At 44.3% G+C, this 8432-nt stretch overlaps 1 long non-coding RNA gene across 3 annotated transcripts; it reads right to left on the reverse strand.

Moving 5' to 3' along the window:
• Window positions 1–3064: 3064 nt before the first annotated feature.
• LOC127765996 (uncharacterized) lies at window positions 3065–7038 on the reverse strand. Of its 3 annotated transcripts, none has more exons than XR_008016195.1 (5): window positions 6711–7038; window positions 6401–6465; window positions 6082–6142; window positions 4776–5420; window positions 3065–4686 (listed from the first exon to the last, which is right to left on the reverse strand). It is a non-coding gene; the product is annotated as an uncharacterized LOC127765996 (long non-coding RNA). The 3 variants fall into 3 exon arrangements; XR_008016196.1 differs by having other exon boundaries at window positions 3065–3706; window positions 3815–4686; window positions 6401–7038; XR_008016194.1 differs by having other exon boundaries at window positions 6401–7038.
• Window positions 7039–8432: the final 1394 nt, after the last annotated feature.

An 8432-nucleotide genomic window follows, 5' to 3' on the forward strand; every position in this document is an offset into this window, starting at 1 on the left:
GGTGAATTTTTGGAGAGTTGTTGAGAAGAGCATGTTTTTGGTTCAATTGGGAATTTCTTTCTTTTAAAAAGGGGGACAAGTTTTCTTTTGGATTTTTTGAGCCCGATGTGTACATTTGTACGAAGTGTGCATTTTACCACTTTTGTTTTTATTTTTCAAACACCAAAACATTTTTAATGGATTTGCCAATGTGTTCATCAAGGGGGAGATTGTAAAATCAAAGGTGTTTTTGATTATTATTCTGTGATGAACAATTGGGCATTGGAGATTATTGGTTTTGTTGTTTGGAATTTATTCACGAAGTGGTTTTGGAGATGATTGGATTCACAGGAGATCGCAGGATTCGTCATTTTATGTGACCGGTCAAACCGGGCTATGTATGCTGGTCAGACCGGCGGTGATCGGGCGGTCGGACCGGCGGCAAGCGGCGGTCAGACCGGCGAGAGTACGGCGGTGGCGACAGGTGCGACAGGCGACTTCGGCGATCAGACCGGAGATTCAACACCGGTCAGACCGGCGGCATCCACATGGTCAGACTGGCAGATCAATCTCGGTCAGACCGATCTCCGTCGAATTCGAGGGTAACTTTTATTTCCGCTAAAAGTTTTCGGTTTTTGAGTATAACAACCATTCACCCCCCCCCCCTCTGGTTGGCTTAGTTCTTATGATTTGATCCTACACTAAAAACTACATGTGCAAAAATCTTTACCTCGGAAAAAACATGTGATAAAATCTTGAAACCTAGCAAATTTCTGTACTGTGCAAAAGAAACGACACAAAAATTATTCGTTTAGAAACTTGTAGTGGGCCCAAACTAGATATCATCCTCTCTGTGTACATAGAGTATGCGGGGGTACTTTCTTTAAAAAAAAAAAAAAGGGCACAAGCTTTGTCTCGTGTATATTGATAGAGAAGAGATAACAAGAAGGAAAAAAGAACTTTACAGGGTCTTTAAAAGGCAAAGGCCCGCAAAATGATCTCCCCAACTAAATATCTTTCAACGTAGGAATCTCTGTGAGGCGTCGTGCACCAGCTGCTACCCAAGTGAGCGCTTCTTCCTTTATTTTAGATAGGATGGCCATCGGCGGTTTCTCCGTGTGTCGGAAAACCCTCGCGTTGTGGGTACTTTTATTAAACAAAAATATGTAGTGGCATCGCATAGAAACAGCCCGGCCTACCGAGCGTTGCCCATGCACGACAGGGCGGCAGGCTGGGAAAAGTTCACTTTGTGACTTTAAAAGTGATCGAAATCTAATCCGTGACCCTAAACCAAAAAACCGGATAACTTGACCCCCCCCCAACTCTTAAAACCGGTGCAATTTGACCCCCTTAATGGTTTTGGAGGACGATTTCACTGACGTGGCGCCTACGTGGCATCCCAATCATCAAATAAATTAAAAAAATAAAGTGGGGCCACCTGTCGGCGACTCCACTCTCTTCTATCTTCCTTAGTTTGCAGCGGCGGTGGGAGGACGAGCGGAGCGGCGGCGGCTAGCGGCATCGGGGCGCAGCGGAACTGGGGGCGGCGGTCGGTGGCTAGGATGGCGGCGGCTCGGCCGCAGAGGCTCGCGGTAGTGGGACGAGGGGAAAGACGGCGGACCTCTGGCTGCCGCTCCGTCCACGCGCGCCGTTCAGCACTGACGAGGAGGACGGCGAGGAGGCTGAGGCGAGGAGGGCGAGGCTCCTCGTCCCCGCTCAGCCACGATTCTGCTTGGGTAGTCCTGGCTGGAGGCAGTCGACGATGGGGAGGGAGTGGGAATGGGAGCGGGACGGCGGCGGCGACAGAAGATGATGCCGCCGCTGCTATCCAAGTTTGACGCGAGGAACGGCGTGCCTACGCCGGGACAAGCGGAGCAGGAGACGATGGAGCTGGTGCGCATGCTCACCGTGTGTGCCGACTCAGTCTCCGCCGGCAACCATGAGGCCGCCATCTACTACCTGGCCCGGCTCTGCGAGATGGCTTCGCTGGCAGGGCCCATGCCGATACACCACGTGGCTGCCTACTTCATTGAGGTGCTCACGCTGCGCGTCATGCGCATGTGGCCACACATGTTCAACATCAGCCCACCGCGGGAGCTCACTAACGACGCCTTCAGCGGCGACGACGACACCATGGCGCTGCGGATACTCAACACCATCACGCCCATCCTCCTCCTCGGCAAGCACAGCTAGCCCACAGCATGGGCGCCACCATCCTCCTCCTCGACGAGCATGAGGACGGCGACTTGAACTTCGGGCGGTGGGAGGCGCGGTTCGTGCGCGCTATGGTACTACACCGCGGCGTTCGACGTCGAGGACGCGGCGGGGCTGCCGAGATGGGAGCTCGCCACCAGCCATCGCCGCCGCCTTCGTCGTTGCCGTCGCCACCGCTCCACTCGTCCTCCCACTACCGTGCCGCCACCTCCGTTCCCCTCGTCCTCCCACAGCTGCAAGCCGCCACCGCCGTTCCCTTCGTCTTCCCACTGCCGTGAGCCACAAGCCGTTGTTCCCCTCATCCTCCCACAGCCGCGAGCCGTCGCCGCCGCCGCCATTCCCTTTGTCTGTGAGCCTTCGGCGGCCGAGCCGTCGCCCCCCGGTTCCGCTGCGCCCTGATGCCGCCGACCGCCGCTGCCAACGAAAGAAGATAGAATATAGGAGGGGATTAGCTAACAGGTGGGCCTACTTTATTTTTTAAATTTATTTGATGACTGGGATGCCACGTAAGCGCCACGTCAGCGAAACCGCCCTCCAAAACCGTCGAGGGAGTCAATTTGCACTGGTTTTAAGAGTTAGGGGGTCAAGATATCCGGATTTATGGTTTAGGGTCAAGGATTAGATTTCGATCACTTTTGAGGGTCACGAAGTGAATTTATTCCGGCAGACTGACAGCAGCAAAGATAGGAATAAGTCCATTTTAGGTCCCTCAATTATAGGCTAAGTTTAATACCCAATCCTCAATTACATGGCGTTCCAGTCAATTTGTTCTTTAAAAAAAACTAGACATAGGTGGATCCCACGTGTAACTCTCACGTAGAAAAATCAAAAAAAATTGTTCTTTGTGAGAGTTGCATGTGGGACCCGCATATTTATTTTTCTTTTTCAAAAGAAACAACTAGAGTGCCACATAAAGCCAAGTCAACACAAAAGACTAGGTCAAAGTGGTATGTAGGATAAAACCACCATCAAAACAATAGGAGGCAAATTGATCCGGTTTGAACAATTGAGGGAATCTATATACCCAGTCTTGCAGTTGAAGGATACAAATCAAACGCAGCCTGTAGTTGAGAGAGGTAAAATGGACTTATTCCGCAAAGATATCAAACTGCTACCGGTGATGAGTACAACCTCTAAGGAAACTGATATATGCCACCAATAATGTAAGGTATGTGAGCCATTATTGTAGTAGTAGAAAAAGCAAAATCCATCGAGACATGTATAATTACATGGCTTTAAGAACTTATTGTGATAACCTTAATTAATTTGAATGCATTGATTATACCTTTTATTCCACTAGTAATCATGCACGTGCAATGCACGTTTGATATAATATATCACACACAATGACACAATATGCATCTATGTGTTTTAATAACTGACAAAACTAAGAATTTGTTGGTTTTACACAATTACAATAGAACTGGAGTACATAATTTTGCAAAATATTACAGCATTTGTGATTTGCAGGGATTGGAGCTCTGGCCAAAACCCACTGCAGTCCATAGCTTTGCTAATAAAAGATCCAAAATTTTCGAGAAATGAGTTCACGATAGAGTTAGTTCATGAACAAAATCACTAAACTGAATATATTTTAACGAAACTTTTGAGCATACTTTACCTCAATGGAGAATAAAACTCTCAACATAGTCGTACAAGGATATGGTGTATAGGCTGAGCACTCGCATATTGTAGCTACAAAGTGCTTCACCTTGGGGAAGAGGCCTGCCCTTTTGGTCCAAAAGATCTACAGGCTGCCAAGCTGAAAATATAAAATATCAATTATTGAATCAATTCATGTAACTCGTGACAAAATTGATGAAGATGTACCAGATTAACATGGAGAATGGGCACATCACAAGGTAATCTGCATGTCTATTTCAACTGATATGCTCTGTAGGGTCTCTTACAATGCCTCCATATATTTACCAAGATATAATCTATAATCCTCAATTAGTTCATTTTTAGAATTTTCATTAATCGTATTAGCATTATTTTCATTTATCTTTTGAATTCAAATTTTGATTATTCATTTAATTCTACTCTGATCCCATGCTCGAACTCAATTAGACACATTTTTCCAAACACAAAAGAGATATAATTAAATTTGGTTGGAGTCAAATAATATCAAAATATTCGAGTAGACTACCTGATTGAGTGAAAGCAACTGAGGTGGATTTTTGTATTCCCCTATATTAACATGCATGGCATTGACTTTTTTTCATCCACTGATGAACAGAACAAAAAACTGCTCAAATGAATATGTATGGCAGAAAAATTGACCCTGATTAATCATAGTAGCATGTAGCAAGGCAAGAATTTCGGATGCTCTGATGCCACAGAGACGTAGTTCAGCAATTCAGGATAACAGTGATGTGCAGCAGTGAATTAGTTTTAAAAAACATCACTGCAGGCTATAAACTCAAGAACTGAGCCTCATCTGGCACACCATGATAATCGCACTAATTAAGCCTAGCATTGCTTCTGGACATCCTGCACATGGATTAACGATTGACTCTACTTAAAATCAGCAATATATTGAGTAGAAAATAAGAAGAAAAACAATGCAACATAGTGGTGACCTTGGCTGGTTTCACATTTGGACGTCAGAACACCATCACCATCCATGTTTGCTCACCCATTTGCACCAAAAACAGAAAATACCAAGTATACATCCATTAGAAAAATACAAAGACCATGAATTACTTCAGGAGTGCATACTGGAAATAATCAAGCAAAATATTATATATTTTATTCAAGAAATACGCAAATGATATTCTAATGAAGCAAGCTCACCTTCTAACTTCCATATCTTCTTCACCCCTCTTCTTTAAAGTGGCCCCAAATTGGTAATATTGGAGCCATTTGCTATTTTGACAATTCAATAAAATTTATTTGCAATTCCTGCATTTTCGGCTATGCAGTCACATTGCAATATTAATAGGAATGTGTGCACAAAGCTTGAGAAGTATAATATTATTTGGTATGGAAACTTAATATTTGTTAATAATCTTAAATTGTTTCAGTGCTACATAAAAATGTCATACACTCTTACAAAATGGGACCATATCTCTGTTATGTTAATGGATGAGAACCACTTCAATAGTAGAATATGTACATAATTTTAGATAGAAGCAGAAAGAAAATTGCAAATATTAAAGGTGTTGCACTTGTCAAATAGCGTCATGATATCAAGCACCTTGTTTTCATCATCTCCATTGAACCTCCTACAAGAATTCCATGAGACAAGAACCTGATTAATCATATCTTTTTATTGGTCCCGTATATAAGTATGTCATGAAGATTGTAAAGGGTTCAAGCTAGCAATCAACAATGGTGTCTCTAATAAAACGACAATCAACAGCTAAACACCAATAGAAACTTCAAAAAGTTCTGCACTGTTTAGAATGGATTAGAAAAAACTTCAGTTTTTCAATTAAGGAATGTATTGCTGAAGGTCAATGAAGGTCTATCATCTTGAGATGTTTTGCTGTTATCACAATCAACCAAAAAAAATTCTAGATGAATTCCCAGTGCAACCGCGTCCAGATTCCTAAAAAAAACTTCTACAAAATAAACTATTCAGAATTAGTGAAGCATATGGCTTGATTTTAAGATCAAATTAAAATAAAGTTAAAATGAATACAAAATTAATGTTAAAAATATGAATAAGAGCCAAGGTTTACCATGTGCACTTACCTCTCTAGTTGCCTATGATATCACAAAGACTCACACATCTAGAAGTGTTTTTTTAAACATAACGCAGAAGCTTATTGCTATGATGGGGACCTATTCTGTGTGTTTTACATATTCATTAAATAGTATATCATATAACAATATGTAAGATGATCAATAAAATGGAAAAATAAAAAATTCAAACATTGGTACCCTTATCTCTGCATACTGGATAAAGAGCACAAGATATTCCCTTGTAGTAAGCATTGTTGGTCTGCAAATAGTTGATGAGAAGATCTCATTATTGGTAAGGACAATATGAAAAATATTAAGTCTTGATGGAAAAGGGCTACAGTTCAAGAATGTCCAAATCAAATAACATAATGCGTTATGATATCCATCCTCAGTGTGAAGTAATAAGAAAAATATCAAAAACGATAAAGTGCTACCAAACAGGCAATGGAAGAAGTAGTGCAGACAAGCACACATGTGCGCAGAGAAATGAATATGGAGGGGAGCTGTAGAGCCCTACTTCCTTGAGGCGCCGACGTTGTCCATGGCTGGAGCAGCCGAGCAGGAGAGTAATTGACCACCAATCTGCACGCATCGGTAGGATCGGCAATGCCTCAAAAATGAGCAGACAAACAAATCAAAATGGCTCTGGCTCACAAGCCTACCCACGGAGATCTGATCTTAGCATAAATGCAGACAATGAAAACAATCAGGATTCTTAGCCCACTATGGTATCTATTGTCGTGGTGATGAAAAAGCAGTGTCGGGATTGCAGTGTGCGATCGATCGGTCATCAGGTGATACCAATGCGATCATCGACCAAAAATAACCTGCGGCATCGGTGGAGTTCGGCGGCGGCGGATGGGGACTGGAGGACGTCGGCTCGGCCGATGAGGAAGAGGGACGACCTCGGCGCCAGCCAGCGGTGGAATGCATGGCGGCGGTGGCGGTGGCAGCGGAAGGGGCCGACCTCAACGCCGGCAGCGGCGGATGGGACCGAGGTCGGCTCCGGCCGCGGCGGTGGGGAAGAAGCAGGATCCGGCTGCGGCAGCCGGTGTGGACAGTAGCGGAGCCGGCGGCTCCGGCGAGGATGCGGCGGCGCGACAGCATTACATGCGGGGAGGAGGAGGAGCGAGCGAGGAGGGGAAAAAATTCGGTGGAGGAGGGGTGCAGCGGGCCTGCTGTGCAGCCCTCATCTGGATGAGCGACACATGGCCCAGCTACCGATCCAACGAGATCGTGCATACGGCCTCCAGCACAAGTCTCGGCCGGCTCCCTTCGGCTGAGAATCGATCGGATCCCGTCCTGGCTCCCTCCGCGTTCACGCTTCCCTCGATACATCAGCTCGGCTAAAGTATATCCCTCCCTAATTTCTCGAAGTCTCGATGCGCCTGCTCATCTACCGCCGCCGCCCGCGTGTTCCCCTCTGCTTCTCTCATAGCAGCTAGCACCGCCGGCGGCGGCGAGTGGCCGTGCCGTGCCGCGGATGTGTCGTCTGGACAGCAAGTCTGATTCTGATAGGTACGTCATCTCTCTAGAAATCAGAACCACCAGCAGCGTCTGCAGACCCAGATTATTTCCTCTCACCTGAAACTACAACTGCAATCTCTGTTTTGTTTCTGACAATAATTCAGCAGCAGAGCAATGTTCAGTACTTACGTATATTTATTTTCCAATGGTATCTCCCGGGTGCTTTCCTCCCGCTGAAGAAGCACCAGACAGCAAACAACTAAACATATATATAACTCTAGCTGTAAACTAATGTACGCATACACTTCGAAATCACTTCCCTGAAAATGGAAGAACATAGTTTTGAAATTGTTTCCTAAACGTTGGACTGCAGAATACTAGATCTCCATCAGTAAGATGGACTAGTGGATTAAATTGCTCATTTTCTTGCAGGTTCTTCTCCTGGGTTGGACTGATGGATTAGGATCAGTAAGATGCATATTGTAGTAAGATGCATATTGTGGATTGAGCTCAAGCCTCACTTTTTATCATGGTGGTTATGTATTTTCTGTGCAAAATATAAAGGAGGAAAATGCTCAGCCTAAAAGGACTTTAATTGCCATAAGAGGATGGTTTTCAAAGGACTGTAGTTTAATATGCAGGCTTTGTAATATGTACTATGTAATCTGCGAAATGTTAACAGTTTGCAAGGATTGTAGTTGAGATCATACAAGCTGCAATGAAATTGCAAGGAAATTTATCCGTTTGTAATATGTACAATTTTTGTAAATCTGAAATACACATGGCATGTTGGTGTTCTGAATTATACAAGGTGAAGGACGCGTCAACATATGTGATTGCTTTTTCGATTCCTTTCAAAAATAAAATCTGGAATGAGTGAATTTCCTCATGACAGGTAGATCTGAAGTTATTCTGACCGACAACTGAAATTTTGAGTAACATTCAGTCTGTTACTGAATGCCTAAACTTTCTACACCCAATTGGAAATAAAATCGAGTTCAACACAGTAAAAGAAGTAAATGAGTACAGATTAATGCACACACCCAAATCCATTCTGAAAAGGCCTACTATTCATGGAAAAT

The sequence above is a fragment of the Oryza glaberrima genome, chromosome 3 (assembly GCF_000147395.1).
Source record: "Oryza glaberrima chromosome 3, OglaRS2, whole genome shotgun sequence".
Classification (NCBI taxonomy): domain Eukaryota; kingdom Viridiplantae; phylum Streptophyta; class Magnoliopsida; order Poales; family Poaceae; genus Oryza; species Oryza glaberrima.